General features: G+C 44.5%; 1 protein-coding gene across 1 annotated transcript in view; it reads right to left on the bottom strand.

Moving 5' to 3' along the window:
• Positions 1-17117, bottom strand: part of ST3GAL5 (ST3 beta-galactoside alpha-2,3-sialyltransferase 5) — a 111237-nt gene extending 94120 nt beyond the window's left edge. The window contains exon 1 of the mRNA XM_056554439.1: positions 16845-17117. The gene's annotated coding sequence lies outside the window, so the exon portion shown is untranslated. The remainder of the gene's footprint in view (positions 1-16844) is intronic.
• Positions 17118-17422: the final 305 nt, after the last annotated feature.

The raw sequence follows: 17422 nt of genomic DNA, 5'->3' as shown, positions 1-17422 counted from the left end.
CTTAGGCTATGTTTCCAAACGGAATTTCGCTTGAAAATTAAGCTTGGAAATTATAATGCACATTGGGGGGGGATTCATCAAGAGTTGTGTAGGTGAACGTCTTTTCACCCCATTAATCTGTGTGGTGGAAACAGTGTACCCGCACCAAATTACCGTATTTTTCGCCATATAAGACGCACTTTTTCTTCCCTAAAACTGGGCGTCTTATACGGCGAATACACCCCTATTGCGGCGGTCCCTGCGTCCATCAACGGCCGGGATCCGCGGCTAATACAGGACATCACCGATCGCGGTGATGCCCTGTATTAACCCTTCAGATGCGGCAATCAAAGCTGACGGCCGCATCTGAAGGGAAAGTGACACTAACCCGGCTGTTCAGTCGGGCTGTTCGGGACCGCCGCGATTTCACCGTGGTGGTCCCGAACAGCCAGACTGAATAGCCGGGTTAGTGCTTACAGGACACCGGGAGGGACCTTACTTGCCTCCTGTATGGCCGAGATTCCCTGTACGGCCGGCGCTTTCCTTCCTCGTCATCACGTCGTCGCATACGTGCGTCGGCGTGCGTAACGACGTGATGACGGCGACGGAGAGCGAGGATACTTGGCAGGCAGCAGAGACGTTCCAGAGCGACGGGGACACGGTGACAGCGATGGAGCGACATCCAGGGCAGCGGTGACGGGTCCGGAGCGGCGGGGACACGTGAGTATTACCTCCTATGCAGTGGTCTTCAATCTCCGGACCTCCAGATGTTGCAAAACTACAACTCCCGGGCATGCTGGGAGTTGTAGTTTTGCAACATCTGGAGGTCTGCAGTTTGAAGACCACTATTGGGTTCAAAATCTTTATTTTTTTAGATTTTGCACCTATAAATTGGGTGCGTCTTATACGCCGGTGCGTCCTATAGGACGAAAAATACGGTAAATGAAAAGTTGCAAAACTTTGGTGCAAACAATCACTGTGCCAAAAAACGGCAAAAAAAAAGGCGGGGGAAGTTAGAACGAATCATAAACTCCCTCCATTGTGTTGAATGTTGAATGGGAATTCCGCTGTCCCATTCACATGGCAGAATTTCCGCTGCTGAAATTTTGCATTCTGTATTCTGTAATCTGTAAGAACATTGAACCCATCTTTAAATTTTGTGGAATTCCAAGGAAGTCTATTAAGGACAGAATCTGTTCACTGAAGACAAGAAAGCCTGCATAAATTCTGCTCAAATTCTGTGCATAATATACAAAACTGCCAAAAATCCACAGCCAGCTTTTTAGAATGGAACGTAGATGTGAAGATAGCCTTAGGGTTAGGATTACTTTCAATAGAAGGTGATATCCATTACTCCACTTCTCAGGTGGTCTATATGTCTTCTGAGAAGATGGCCACCAGTAGTTCTACGACACAGATCCTGCAGTTCCCACTAAGGTTGCTGGTAGAGATGAGCGAATTTACAGTAAATTCGATTCGTCACGAACTTCTCGGCTCGGCAGTTGATGAATTTTCCTGCGTAAATTAGTTCAGCTTTCAGGTGCTCCGGTGGGCTGGAAAAGGTGGATACAGTCCTAGGAGACTCGTTACAGCTTACATTTACTTTAAAGGGGTACTCTGCTCCTAGACATCTTATCCCCGATCCCCACTATCACAGCCATGCGATGACATCACAACCGTGCCCCGCTCATGATGTCATGGCCACGCCCCCTCAATGCTAGTCTACGGGAGGGGCGTGACGACCGCATCGACAGTCAACCAGCACGGAGCAAAGTTCGCTCTGTGCACCGGATGTCTGGGGTGTTGCAGCCGAGATTGCGGGGGTCCCCAGCGGTGGGAACCCCGCGATCAGACATCTTATTCCCTATCCTTTGGATAGGAGATAAGATGTCTAAGGGCGGAGTACCCCTTTAAGGGAAGGTAAACTGCAATAACCTGGCACTTCCACTAAACAATAAACAGACCAATCTGCTTCTGATCGTATTCATTTTGTATATGCCAGAGCCACGGCTGATTTTCGGGGGTGCCGTGTGTTGGCCCCACACCAAACAGATCACCTATCGTGAAGATTTGCCATCAATGTAAATGCCCTAGAAAACTCCTTTAACTTGTGTTCTCTGCATGGTTTCTACATAACTGTGTTTCAGTAACACAATGGAATTTGTGCAGATGTAAACAATGTAAACAGGATTACAATATCTCTTCTTACCATTCATTTCAAGCTACACACATGACTAATAGTTGTTGCATTAAAGGGGTACTCTGGCGTTTAGACATCTTATCCCCTTAGACTACGCCCCCCCCCCCCCCCCGTTTATTATCAGTCCCCGAAGTGTGTTCGCTCCGGGTCTGATTACTGTCGATCACGGGGCCAGAGCGTTGTGACGTCAAGGCTCTGCACCCGTATGACATCATGCTCCGCCCCCCTCAATGCAAGCCTATGGGAGGGGGCGTGACAGCTGTCACGCCCCCTCCCATAGGCTTGCATTGAGGGGCGGAGCGTGACGTCACACGGGGGCGGAGGCGTGACGTCACACGCCAGTGGCCCTGTGGTCGCCGGTAATCAGACCCGGAGCGAACACGCTCCGGGGACTGATTATAAACGGGGTGCGGCGTGCAAGATCACAGGGGTCCCCAGCGGCGGGACCCCCGCGATCAGGCATCTTATCCCCTATCTTTTGGATAGGGGATAAAATGTCTAAGCGCCGGAGTACCCCTTTAAAGGAATGAAAAGATATGCCTTCTGGTACATATTATATTTTGTATTTAACAGATATCATGGTTTGTGGAGTTGAATGCATTGCTTGTCTAAGTTGTAGAATAGCCCCAGTCTACGCGCCTTGTAACCATCAAACCACAGATGAGCCGTCTAGCAGAGGCTGCTTGACCAAGGACAGGAAGTGGAATGAAATGTTCTGTACAATTGCACAGTATTAGGCTTCTATGACTCACATATGAGGTTATCAGTATGGGAACAGCAGAAGAATTTCATGAACAAATAACCTGCAGCTTATTGTCTGCAGGTTAACTGACCCTCAAAACGCGTTGTCACTGATATTTCTCATAAACAAGGAGAGTTGTGTGTCCTATAATAACCCCTGAGCCACCATGCTGTCCATGGGTGCCGATAAGGAGACCATAAAAGTGGCTGGGAGCTTAAATACCCAGACCCAACAACACTTCGTCAACGGGGTTGGATTAAAGGTGTACTCCAGTGAATAACATTTTTTTTTTAAATCAACTGGTGCCAGAAAGTTAAAAAGATTTGTAAATTACTTCTATTTAAAAATCATAATCCTTCCAGTACTTCTTAGCTGCTGTATACTCCAGAGGAAGTTATTTTCTTTTTAAAGGGGTACACAAGTGGAATTTTTTTCTTTTTAAATGAACTGGTGCCAGAAAGTTAAAGGAAAACTGTCTCTTGTCTTCTCCTGCACTATCCACAGGTACTGGTGTATAGTGCGGGAGACGCTGATTAAAACGAGCCCTACCTTGTCCGGATCTGCGCCGCCGTTCTCCCGCAATTGTAGTTTTATTATCTGTTGAAATCTTCTTGTAACTGGCACGGGCGGGGCTTCGGCGCTTAACTGGCACTGATGTCAGCGCCGCTTATGAATATTCATCCCCCCTCCCCCCAGTTAGGAGTGGCAAAGAGAGGGAGGGCTGGAGGGAGGGAGGGGGGATGAATATTCATAAGCGGCGCTGACGTCAGTGCCAGTTAAGCGCAGAAGCCCCGCCCGTGCCAGTTACAGGAAGATTTCAACAGATAATAAAACTACAATTGCAGGAGAACTGCGGGGCAGATCCGGACAAGCAAGGGCTCGTTTTAATCAGCGTCTCCCGCACTATCCACCAGTACCTGTGGATAGTGCAGGAAAAGACAAGAGACAGTTTTCCTTTAAACAGATTTGCAAATGACTTCTATTAAAAAATCTTTACCCTTCCAGTACTTCTTAGCAGCTGTATGCTACTGAGGAAATTTTCTGTCCGACCACTGTGCTCTCTGCTGACACCTCTGTCTGTCTCAGGAACTGTCCAGAGCAGGATAGGTTTGCTATGGGGATTTGCTCCTGCTCTTGACAGTTCCTGAGACAGACAGAGGTGTCAGCAGAGAGCATTGTGGTCAGACAGAAAAGAGCTACACAACTTCCTGTGGAGCATATAGCAGCTGATAAGTACTGGAAGGATTACTATTTTTTAATAGAAGTAATTTACATATCTGTTTAACATTCTGGCACCAGTTGATTAAAAAAAATAAAAAATGTTTTTCACTGGAGTACAACTTCAAACTTCTGCCAGACTCTACTAGTAGTGGCTTATCTCCCCAAGAACAGAAGGATAGGGCTGTTGAAATCCAACAGGCCTGATCCTTCTCCCTCAACATCATCTGTGGGAGGGGGAGAATCAGCAGGCCCTATATACATAAGATGATTAGCTGGTTCTGGTTTGGCCAAAATACGTCTAAACTATATTGGGGCCTTAAAGAGGTACTCAGTTACTCATTGTTTGGAACAAACTGTTCCAAACACTGGAGCCGGCGCCGGGAGCTTGTAATGTCATAGCCCCGCCCCATCAATGCAAGTCTATGGGAGGGGCGTGGTGGCTGTCACACCCCCTCCGATAGACTTGTATTGAGGGTGCGGGGTGTGATGTCATGAGGGGAAGGGGCTATGACATCACGAGCTCCCGGCACCGGCTCCAGCATTCGGAACAGCGTGCAGAGTACCCCTTTAAATCCTTGGTTTTGGCTGTATGGCCAGCTTTACACCTCCAGTAATTGACTGTAAGGGAGAACCTACCTGGTCATAGCCAGAAGCATATACTATTACCTCCCCTAAGAACCAAAGCATTGTAAAGCTGGCCACACCCATACGAGAAACCGTCTTCACTATGGCACTTATGCTTCGTCCACTATTTAGGGCCCCCCCACATAAAATTGAGTCCTGTAAGAAGACGTCTTCATACAATTGTTAGGATTCGGCTAGCTGGATGTGGATCCTCTGTGTCAGAGAGGGATTGGTGTGGACCGTGTCGGTGGACCGGTTCTAGGGTTGCTACTGGTTTTCACCAGACCCTGCCGCAAAGCGGGATGGTCTTGCTGCGGCGGTAGCAACCAGGTCGTATCCACCGGCAACGGCTCAACCTCGCTGACTGCTGAGAGGGCGTGGGACAGAAGGACTAGACAGAGGCAAGGTCAGACATAGCAGAAGGTCGGGGCAGGCGGCAAGGTTCGTAGTCAATGTGGATAGCAGAAGATCTGGAACACAGGCTTTGGACAACACTAAACGCTTTCACTGGCACAAGGCAACAAGATCCGGCAAGGAAGTGCAGGGGAAGTGAGGTAATATACACAGGGAGCAGGTGGAGGCTAATTAGACTGATTGGGCCAGGCACCAATCACTGGTGCACTGGCCCTTTAAATCCTAGAGAGCTGGCGCGCGCGCCCTAGAGAGCGGAGCCGCGCGCGCCAGAACATGACAGCCGGGGACCGGGACGGGTAAGTGGCTTGGGATGCGATTCGCGAGCGGGCGCGTCCCGCTATGCGAATCGCATCCCCATCGCGAATGTCAGTGCAGCGCTCCCGGTCAGCGGGTCTGACCGGGGCGCTGCAGAGAGGAGAACGCTGCGCCGCAACAATAAAGTAAAATCTCCTCAAATCACAATTTCATACAGAAGGCAAAACAATAGTAACAGTGGCCATAGACACGACACGGCTAATGTCTATAAGTAGCAGTAGACAGGGATCTTTTGGGTGTACGTCCAATACGGAAAGTATACAGTTTGGGGGAGAATTATAAAAACCTGTGTAGAGGAAGAGTGGTGCAGTTGCCCATGGCAACCAATCAGATCGCTTCTTTCATTTTTCACAGGTCTCTTTAAAAATGAAAGAAGCCATCTGATTGGTTACCATGGGCAACTGCACCACTCTTCCTCTGCAGTTTTTGATAAATCTCCCCCTTTATGTTTATTTATTTTCTCATTTGTCATGTGCATCTACCAGAAAGCACCGGTACACAGGCGTTTGCAGGGTTCTTGCTATAAACCATTACACAAACATGAAAGCAGTGAGGGGCATTGGACTGTGTATTCAGAATAGGCTGAGGAACCAGCCGGAGGTCATTATAGGTCACGCGCCCTTGTGATCCAAGCGCACAACATATGAAGTTCACTTGCTCCACCTCACACACAAGTGGCCCTGTGTAATGTGCGGGGAAGACTGGGAAGGACAAGAGCAGCATTGTGGAGTTGAAAGGAGATTATTATTGGCATGGGGTTGAGCCAGGCAGAACATTTTAGTCATATGACTAATTCACCATTATTAGTGGAAATTCATCTAGTGGTTTTAGAACACATGACGTCTATGATGTATAGATTATCATCGAGCTCATCAAATTTGAAAACGGTGCTAACCACTGAGCCACCATGCTCACCATGCTCTCCATGGCCTTAAAGGGGTATTCCATGAAAAAACTTTTTTTTATATAAACTGGCTCCAGAAAGTTAAACAGATTTGTAAATTACTTCTATTAAAAAATCTTACTCCTTTCAATAATTATAAACTGCTGAAGTTGAGTTGTTGTTTTCTGTCTGGCAACAGTGTGCAGTTCCCGAGACAAGCAGCGATGTCAGCAGAGAGCAGAGTAGAAGAGGTTTGCTATGGGGATTTGCTTTTAAACTGGGCAGTTCCAGAGACACGTGTCATCAGAGAGCACTTAGACAGAAAAAAAACAGCTCAACTTCAGCAGCTCATAAGTACTGAAAGGATTAAGATTTTTTAATATAAGTAATTTAAAAATCTGTTTAACTTTCTGGAGCCAGTTGATATATAAAAAAAAGTTTTTTCATGGATAACCCCTTTAAGGGCCTTAAGAAAATAGACATTCCAAATAAATTATACATTGATCCACATACATAATATGTCTACTTTATGTTTGCATCATAAAGGTGACGAGTTTTTACTTTTGGAAGACACCAGAGGGCTTCAAAGTTCAGCAGCAATTTTCCAATTTTTTACAAAATTTTCAAAATATAAATTTTTCAGGGACCAGTTCAGTTTTGAAGTGGATTTAAAGGGCCATCATATTAGAAATACCCCACAAATGACCCAATTATAAAAACTGCGCCCTTCAAAGTATCCAAAATGACATTCAATTAGTGTGTTAACCCTTTAGTTGTTTCACAGGAATAGCAGCAAAGTAAAGGAGAAAATTCGAAATCTTCATTTTTTACATTCACATGTTCTTGGAAACCCAGTTTTTGAATTTTTACAAGGGGTAAAAGGAGAGAAATCTTCCTAAAATGTGTAACCCAATTTCTCTCGAGTAAGGAAATACCTCATATGTGTATGTCAAGTGTTCAGTAGAGGCGCAGTAGAGGGCTCAGAAGGGAAGGAGCGACAATGGAATTTTGAAGAGTGAGTTTTTCTGAAATGGTTTTTGGGGGGCATGTCACATTTAAGAAGCCCCTATGGTGCCAGAACAGCAAAAAAAAACACATGGCATACTATTTTGGAAACTACACCCCTCAAGGAACATAACAAGGGGTACAGTGAGCCTTCACACCCCACAGGTGTTTCACGACTTCATGTCAAAGTTGGATGTGTTAATAAAAAAAAAAAATTTCACTAAAATGCTAGTTTTCCCCCAAATTTAAAATTTTTACAAGGAGTAATAGGAGAAAATGCCCCCCAAAATTTGTAACCCCATCTCTTCTGAGTATGGTAATACCCCATGTGTGGACATCAAGTGCACTGCGGGCGCACTACAATGCTCAGAAGAGAAGGAGTCACATTTGGCTTTTGGAAAGCACATTTTGCTGAAATAGTTTTTCTAGGGCATGTCGCATTTAGGAAGCCCCTATGGTGACAGAACAGTTAAAAAAAACCCACATGGCATACTATTTTGGAAACTACACCCCTCAAGGAACGTAACAAGGGGTACAGTGAGCTTTAACAACCCACAGGTGTTTGACGACTTTTCGTTAAAGTTGGATGTGTAAATGAAAAAAAAAAATTTTTTCACTAAAATGCTGGTTTTCCCCCAAATTTTACATTTTTACAAGGGGCAATAGGAGAAAATTACCCCCAAAATTTGTAACCCCATCTCTTCTGAGTATGGTGATACCCCATGTGTGGACGTCAAGTGCACTGCGGGCGCACTACAATGCTCAGAAGAGAAGGAGTCACATTTGGCTTTTGCAAAGCACATTTTGCTGAAATGGTTTTTATGGGGCATGTCGCATTTAGGAAGCCCCTATGGTGCCAGAACAGTAAAAAAAAAACACATGGCATACTATTTTGGAAACTACACCCCTCAAGGAACGTAACAAGGGATACAGTGAGCCTTAACACCCCACAGGTGTTTGATGACTTTTCGTTAAAGTTTGATGTGTAAATGAAAAAAATATATATTTTCACTAAAATGCTGGTTTTCCCCAAAATTTTACATTTTTACAAGGGGTAATAGGAGAAAATGCCCCCCAAAATGTGTAACCCCATCTCTTCTGAGTATGGTAATACCCCATGTGTGGATGTCAAGTGCACTGTGGGCGCACTACAATGCTCAGAAGAGAAGGAGTCACATTTGGCTTTAGGAACGCACATTTTGCAGAAATGGTTTTTGGGGGGCATGTCGCATTTAGGAAGCCCCTATGGTGCCAGAACAGCAAAAAAAAAAAAAAAAACACATGGCATACTATTCTGGAAACTACACCCCTCAAGGAATGTAACAAGGGGTCCAGTGAGCCTTACCACGCCACAGGTGTTTGACTACTTTGGATGTGTAAATTATTATTATTTTTTTTTTTTTACTAAAATGAAGTTTTTTCCCCAAATTTTTGATTTTTGGAAGGGGTAATACGAGAAAATGCCCCCCAAAATGTGTAACCCCATCTCTTCTGAGTATGATAATACCCCATGTGTGGACATCAAGTGCACTGCGGGCGCACTACAATGCTCAGAAGAGAAGGAGTCACGTTTGCAAATTTTGCTGAAATGGGAGTGAAGTCAGGGGCCTTGAGCTTCAAAATCGCTGCCTGTGTAGCCAGAGCAGTGGGACCCCCCCTCAAGGGGCATTACATGAGGTAATTAATAAACGTTACATGGGGTAAGTTACTAAAATGGGGTACAGTGGGATATAAAATTATAAAACAGGTTATGTTCCCAGAATGATGACCCAGAGCATAGCCAAAACTAAAGAATATGGCCACCCCAAACCCTATGCTCTGAATCATCATTCTGGGAATGTGATGTGTGTAGCCGTCCCTAACCTGTTGCCTCAAATACGCACCCCGCTCAGGTGGAGAGAGAGCGCTGCGCATTTGAGGCAACATAAAAAGTCCCCGATGATAGTGACTCAGTGACCCATAACCCGTTTTTTTAAAAAAATCCCCCCAGAGGTCTTATCAGTTTATTTTATCTTATTTTTTGCTGAAATTTTTTTTGGGGCAATTTAGTGGTTTTATGGGGTTAAAATTTGGAATGTACTCTGGACTTGGTACATTGGGGTCAAATTATGGAAAATTAAAATGAAAAGGGAAAATTTAGTATCGCATGGAAGTGTGATACTCCCTGAAGCAGTTTTTAATGCAGAGGCCCGGATGATCGGGGGCAAGTGTCACATTGATAGGTGGTGTCCTTCCGTATCCCCCTCCTGTGACACACTCTGCATTTTTTCTGGGATGGTCCCTTCTTTCCAGTGTGGGGGACTTCACCTGGAAAGTGTTGGCCTGGGACGATCCTGGCACCTATTACTCCAGTTCCTTGGGAAGTCCGGCCTGCTCTTTCCCGGTCAGCAAAGATCAGGACCTTTAGGACTTCTTCTTGGAACTGGAGGAATGTCCCAGTGCTGCCAGCGTTCTGGTACAGTACAAAAGAGTTGTACATGGCAACCTGTACCAAATAGACCTCAACTTTCTTGTACCATACACGTGTTTTCCGCATGGCGCTATATGGCTTCAGAATTTGATCAGACAGTGTGTGGGGTGGGGGGGTGGGGGATGTATGTAGTATGTATGTATGTATGTATGTATGAGTGCTTGGTGTAACTATTAGATATAATGGTGTGTGATTAGAAATCACCCACCGTTATATAAGGAAGGAAAAAAATTTGTGCACCAAAAAACAGTGGGGGGGGGGGGCAAATGCAGCGCCCTGAACCCCTAATAGGGCCCGGGTCACACTGAAAAATTTGTGGTGGACCCTTGGGGACCTATTAGGGGGTCGGGGGGGGGGGGGATTTTTATTCATTTTTTTTACTTTTTTACACTCACTCCTACCTTGCCCTGGAGTGTATTCTTTCCCTGCTCTGTCCCTGCAGATCTTCTTCCCTGAGGGGGCTCTGATCGCACAGAGCGGGAGTCCCTGGCACCTTCGAGCAGCTTTGCCCGCTGACTGAACTCAGTTGACGGGCAGAGCTGCAAGAAGATGCAGTTAACCCCTCCCCTGCCGTCTGCTATTGGCTGGACCCCCCACTGATGACCCCCCCACGGCATTTGCACGGGATGCCTGCTGAACGATATCAGCAGGCAGGTCCTTAAGGGGTTAAAGATAAGCCCCCACCACACTCCTCTTCCCATTCAAAGTACATGAATGCTCAACCACGTCTATAGGGGGTATTAGGAGACATAGCTGTCAGTCTAAACGGAGGTAGGGCAGACGGATATTGCATGTATACAGGTGTGATGTCCCGGTATGGGCTATGCATCCCACAGTCCTATCAGCTTGAGTCCCTGCATGTCCCCAGGCCTCACCTGCATTGTACCCCTATAATTTGTATAGTTGTATATTATTTGTAAAGGAACTTTGATATGGTCACATGGTTATTGATCACATGATAATGGTTGTCACATGTTAAAGTCACATGTTTTGTTTCCCAGAGAGCACCAGGTGACCAGATGACCCGCAGCTAGCCCTGAGGTCAAGTCCAGTCCAGACGTTTCAGAGCCAGTGTCCAGCACATCTGGAGGCCTCAAGCCTAAATTACAGCCACAAGTCAGTAAGTCAAGTCATCTCTGTCCGCTGTCACTATCTTCAGTCAAGTCAAGTCTATTATAGTCAGCGTGGCTGTCCTAAAGTCTGTCAAAGTCACTGCAAGTCCCAGCAAGCTGCGAGGTCCCCTGTGTTACTGGTCACCTCTCTGGGATCCTGGCCTAGCTGTAAAGACTGTACCATCTATCTACCTCAGTAAAGCTACCATTAACCTTGACCTGGCCTTGGACTATTATTTGCCCAGCCTAACTAGGACTAGCGGTGCTACCGTTCGGGTGGTTCTCGGTAAAACCACACCCTGGCGTCACAAACATTTAGGGGTTAACACCATCTGCCCCTGGGCTACAACATCTGCCCCTACAACTAGTTTTAAGAGCATTTGTATATAGCAGAATAATACAGTGCAGGTGTCATCCAGATATATGGATTGTGAGGTTATTTATTAGTAACTGTGCCATCTCATGCTTAGGGAGCACATGTGTGTATGTATATATATATATATATATATATATATATATATATATATCACAGTCTGGTTCAGTAACACACCCAAAAGGAAATGTCTAACAATGTATATCCTAATGTGGCGGAGGGGTGTATAGGGGATCATTTTTCACACACGTCTATTCTAACTACATCTCATGAAGGCGTAGCAGAGCTATATAGCTGTTTAACTCTTTAGCTAGGCCAAGCACTCCTGGCTGCTTCTATAACTATCTAGAACTAGAACAATATTTTGAAGTGGTTGCCTGACCGATTTTCACACAGAAGGAATCTTAAAGGGGTTATCCAGGAATAAAAAAGCAGAGATAATTTCTTTCAAAAAAACGCTCCCTGTCTGTCTCCAGGTTGGGTGTGGTTTTACAACTTGGCTCCATTCACTTCAATGGAACTGAGCTGCAGAACCACACCCAACCTGGAGACAGACGGGAAGAGGTTTTTGAAAGAAACTGGCTCTGATTTTCGATTCCTGGATAACCCCTTTAAAATGAATCATAGATTACAGTTTACCCCTTCCCCCAAATGTTTTATCATCCAAAAAATCAGCTCCCTGCGACCCTAGTACACCTGCCTGAAAATCTGCTCGCTTCCCAGTTTATGGATGTCGGAGCACGCAGCTTGAGACTACATCTCCCATCATTCCTATGCGTATATATCCTGAATCTTTCTTACCACCCACCATTGGCATAATACACTCCCATCAATGACTCTGTATAAACATCCCTAGCTAACTTGCATATTCAGTGACTGGGAGGTACCGACTGAACAGAGGGAGGTGGAAAGAATTGTGATGTTCCAGGCCCAAAATGGCCGCCGCAGCACTGAGAGACGGCGGACACGCTGATTTATGACGAATAAGAATAGAATAAAAAACACCTCCTAAATAAAATGGGCAACTCTATAATAAATAAAAGTCATATTCATGACCTGTTTTACAAACTATAAAAAGCCACCAAAAATACAAAATAACATAAAATAACATAAAATAACATAAAATTAAAAAAACAACTTTTGTTCTCAGACGAATATGAATTTATTTATGTAGCGCTAGCAAATTAAGCTGAACTTTTTTAGGGTACAAATAAGGACAAAGATCAAAAAGGAGAGCCCTACTCACAAGAACCTTCAATCTATACCAGTGGTCTCTAAACTGTGGCCCTCCAGATGTTGCAAAACTACAACTCCCAGCATGCCCGGACAGCCAATGGCTCCTCTCTCCATTACATGCTGGATGTTGTAGTTTTGCAACATCCGGAGGGCCACTGTTGTAGACGACTGATCTATGCGAAGCTGCTGCTAAGGGATTCTGGCAGCGGCTCATCCCTCCTCTCTGGCAGAAAATTCTGCAGCCGAAATTCAAATGCCGGCCTTTGCAAAAATCTGCCCGGTCTGCTTTGCGGTCGATGGTGACGGCTTTGCCACTGATGGGATATCTGCCCAAAATATCTCCAGGCGGAGTTTCCGTAGTGTGAATGTAGCCTCAAGGTTCTACAGATTGTAGTCCAACCCGACCGCTACTTCTTGTACCCATCTTATTTGCCGAGTTGTGCAACAATGTGTCTACTGTCATATGATTTCCTCTATATTGATAAACAAAGAAGCATTGTTTATCCTGTCGAACATAATGTAACGTCAAATCTTTCTTGTGACTCCTCAGCCAAGTGATTAACTTTATTAACTCGAAATTTTAGGTAATTTATGTCTATTTTGTAAAAAAATAAATAAATAAATTAAAAAAACCACATAAGCCCAGATAAGGATTCATTCAACACAACCCTATATTTTCTGTAAACTTTGGCCTGATCCTCCCTGGCATTAGGGTGCGTTCACACTGAGGATTTCACGAGGAATAATTTCGGTCAGGAAATTGTTACCTTCTGTCATTTTATCCATCAAGCAGAATTCAGGCGGAATTTGAGAGGAATTCAAATGGAATTTCCATGCGGAAATGAAGAGGAATGGAGGAGGAGGCTACTTAATCTACTTTTCTAAATTCCGCTCGAATTCCGCTTGAAAACAATGTTGGGCAGAATTTTTTTTTACCATTGACTTCTATTCTGCTCGCGGATTCCTCTTGAAGGATGAACATGTTCTTTCTTCGGGTATGTTCACACTGAGGGTTTGGAGAGGAATTTCCGTGAGTAATTCTGCTCGCTTATTCCTCTCCAAATCATTCAGCAGCGAAAAACCCCATAGCATGTAATGAAAATTCTGCTCCTCAGTTCACACTGAGGAATTTCCGCTAGCGGAATTCCGTCACTGAATTCCGTTCCGCATGAAGAATGAACATGTTCGTTCTTCATGCGGAATTCGCATGGTAACTCCATAGAAGTCAATGTAAACATTTTTCTCAGGCCACCACACTTCCGTGCGGAATTTGCGCCGAATTGCCACGGAGTTCCTGCAGAAATTGCGCGGAATTCCCGCAAAAAAAAAATTTACAATGTCTTCTATGCTGCACTGAACTCCGCATTGATTTCTGTGCAGAATCAGCGCGAATTCCGTGCAGATTCCGCGCAGATTACTTGCAGATTCCGCCCGGATTCCGCGCAGAGTCCGAGCGGAAAAAAACTGTCATTTCTGAGCGGATTTGTTCACCGCAAATTCCGATAAGTGTGTGAACATATCCTTCAAGCGGAAAGGAGTTCAGCGTCGGAATTATGCTAGCAGAATTTCCGCAGTGTAAACAGGACAGCAGAAGAAACATTAAAGTCAATGGGCAGAGGAGATGTGCGTTAATTTGGAGATGTAAATTAATTAAAAGATGTAAATTAATTAAAAGGAGAGTAAAGTCCTCTTGAATTACTCAGTGTGAACGAGCCCTGGGGGAGATTTATCAAAAGCTGTGCAGAGGAAAAGTTGACCAGTTGCCCATAGCAACCAATCAGATCGCTTCTTTCATTTTTAAAAGAGCCTCTCAAAAATGAAAGTAGTGATCTGATTGGTTGCTATGGGCAACTGGTCAACTTTTCCACTACACAGCTTTTGATAAATCTCCCCCCATATATATAGTAAATTTGAGTAGCCGTATTAGTCCAGTGATGCAGATGCAAATATATATACTGTAAATATATGTATACACGCAAGACAGAGCGTTATAGTCGGAGAGTTTGTAACATTGTTTATGTTACTTTGTAATAGAGATAATATAGTATATCCTAAGGCTATGGTCGCATTTACATTGTGGTTTTAGTTTATAAAGGAAGACACGATATATTGCCAAGAAATTCCACCTGCATCGGCATTGACTTATAATAGAGGTCCATGGAGTTTTGCTACTTTTCCCGTCCGATCCAGGGACATAACTATAGGGGGGGGGGGTGTCCCATAAGAGCAGTGGTCCCCAAACTGTGGCCCTCCAGATGTTGCAAAACTACAATTCCCAGCATGCCTGGACAGCCGTTGGCTGTCCAGGCATGCTGGGAGTTGTAGTTTTGCAACATCTGGAGGGCCACAGTTTTGGGACCACTGCATAAGAGGATAGTAGGGTAACTATTAGGGCACATGGGGGCTCCCGTTGCAGTTATGCTATTGGTCAGATCAGATGGGGCTACTAACAAATCCCACCTACCGTCCTACTGTATACAGTTCCCCTATATGTTTTTTTTTTTTTTTTAAGGAAAACTGTATACAACCATATAGAAAACCGTATACATAGACATCCCATTCAAAAACATATGCAACAAGAAGCATCCGGTTGCACACGTTTATGGCCGTGTACGGTTTTGTGCATTTTTTTTTTTTAATGTACACAAAAGTGCTGTCTACTACAGATTTGAGTCCTGTTTAAAAACCGTACGCAAACCGTATACGTTTTTTTTTAACATTGAAGTCAATGAAAAATGGACGGGTTTACAGTGACATAAAGTTTTTGGGATCTGTTTTTTTCTAGCACATGGAAAACCACACCTACTGTCCTTGGAATTTTAATAAAACAATCTGAACTTTATTGCAAGAAAGTGTCTTAACGATAAAAACTGTATTAAACTGTAAACGTTAAACCGTAAACTGTATTAAACCGTAAAACCGTATACGTTTTTTTTTTTAACATAGGCGTCAATGGGAACCGTACAGAACTGTATGTGCGTACGATTCCATCCGGTTTTCACCATACGGTTTTTGACTTTGCACAGGTTTTTTTTTCTTGGAATTTCAATCAAACAAGTGAAACTTTATTCAAAATGGAGTAAAAATTTAAAAACGTATTCGTTTTTTTCTTAAAAAACGGATGCAACCGGACATCATTTTTCAAACTGTATACGGTTTTCAACCGTATATGAGTTAAAATTTGTACATAGTTTAGTCAGGTTTTGAGGAATCCGTTTTTCATGAAAAACCTGATACGGGAAATGTATTGCAAAAACGTGGTGTGCATGCACCCTTGAACACACTGCAAAATCACAATGGATAAGGGTGCATTCACACCACGTTTTTTTCCTGTATCAGGTTTTTGATGAAAAACTGATTCCTCAAAACCGGACTATACTGTATCAAAACGTGTGTACAAATTTTACCCCGTATATGGTTAAAAACCGTATACAGTTTAAAAAGTCATCAGTTTTTTATGGAAAAAAAACGTATACGTTTTAAACTTTTCCCTCCATTATAAATACAGTTTAACTTGTTTCATTGAAATTTCAAGAAAAAAAAACCTGAAAAGTCAAAAGCCATATGGTAAAAACCTGATGGAACCGTACGCACATACAGTTCTGTAAGGTTCCTATAGACTCCCATGTTTAAAAAAAAACGTATACGGTTTAATACAGTTTTTCTCCCGGACCAAAAACCATGGTAGACTACAGTTTTGGGTACGGGTAAAAAAAAACTGACAAGACCGTACAGGATGCAAAACGGACACAACCTGATGCATCTTTTGGCATACGGTTCTCAATGGAGAGTCAATGCATACGGTTTTCAATACGGTTCCGTGCGGTTTTCACATTGAAAACGTATACGGGAAGTGTATTGCAAAAACGTGGTGTGAATGCAGCCTAAAACATACTCAGTTCTGCTGCGTCCAACTAACTCAGCACTGCTGTGCCCAGCAAACTCAGCCCAGCTGCCTCTCTACAAGGTAGATTAACAGCATTACGTGTTTCTCAATGCAGAACTTTATTCACTTTCTAGTCACATCCATCCAGACCAGTGTTTCCCAACCAGGGTGCCTTCAGCTGTTGCAAAACTACAACTCCCAGCATGCCCGGACAGCCAAAGGCTGTCCGGGCATGCTAGGAGTTGTAGTTTTGCAACAGCTGGAGGCACCCTGGTTGGGAAACACTGATCCAGACCAAGGCAAAGGGATATGGAGACCAGCCCGGTCCCCCAACTTACGCAAAACTTAAAGTATCAAGTATTCCAAGACCACCAATAAACTTACATGGATGAGGGGGCGGCTGTGAGGGTTCTCCAGAGCTTCACATCCAGGTATATGGGAAGGTGCTGGGGTCAAAGCAGATTCATCTGAAAAAGAACCACAGATGAGGGAGAAGGGAGCAGAAGAGTCACATCTCTAGAAGAAGTCACATCACAGGAAACATGCTGCCTCCAGTCACCCAGCAGGATGAGAGGCTACAGGGGAGGAGAAGTGCAAGCAGGGGGTTGGGAGGGGGTAGGAGCTCAGCAATGTGTCAAGGCAAAGCAGGATCCCAGCTACAGGGAATGAAGTGACAAAGTTCTGGAGGGGGCGGGGGTCCCAAAACAATGGGACACAGGAAGGAGAAGGACTCCTTACTGGGATGTATGGAGTAGGGGGTCTAACGCTGCATGTTTAGAGGAGGAAAGGGGGCGCTATTTTTAGGTAGATATCTTATTACAGGAGGTTTAGGGATATTTGCAGCGGGAATGTGAAGATGTTTAGTCCAGGTATACAGAGTACTAAGATTGTGGGTGTATGTACAGTTCTCCCAGCAGTGAGGGTGTATGTACAGTACAGTGGAGGTCTCCCAGCAGTGAGGG

Source organism: Hyla sarda, chromosome 1 (genome assembly GCF_029499605.1).
Source record: "Hyla sarda isolate aHylSar1 chromosome 1, aHylSar1.hap1, whole genome shotgun sequence".
Lineage (NCBI taxonomy): Eukaryota > Metazoa > Chordata > Amphibia > Anura > Hylidae > Hyla > Hyla sarda.
This window is presented reverse-complemented; position numbering and strand designations above follow the sequence as displayed.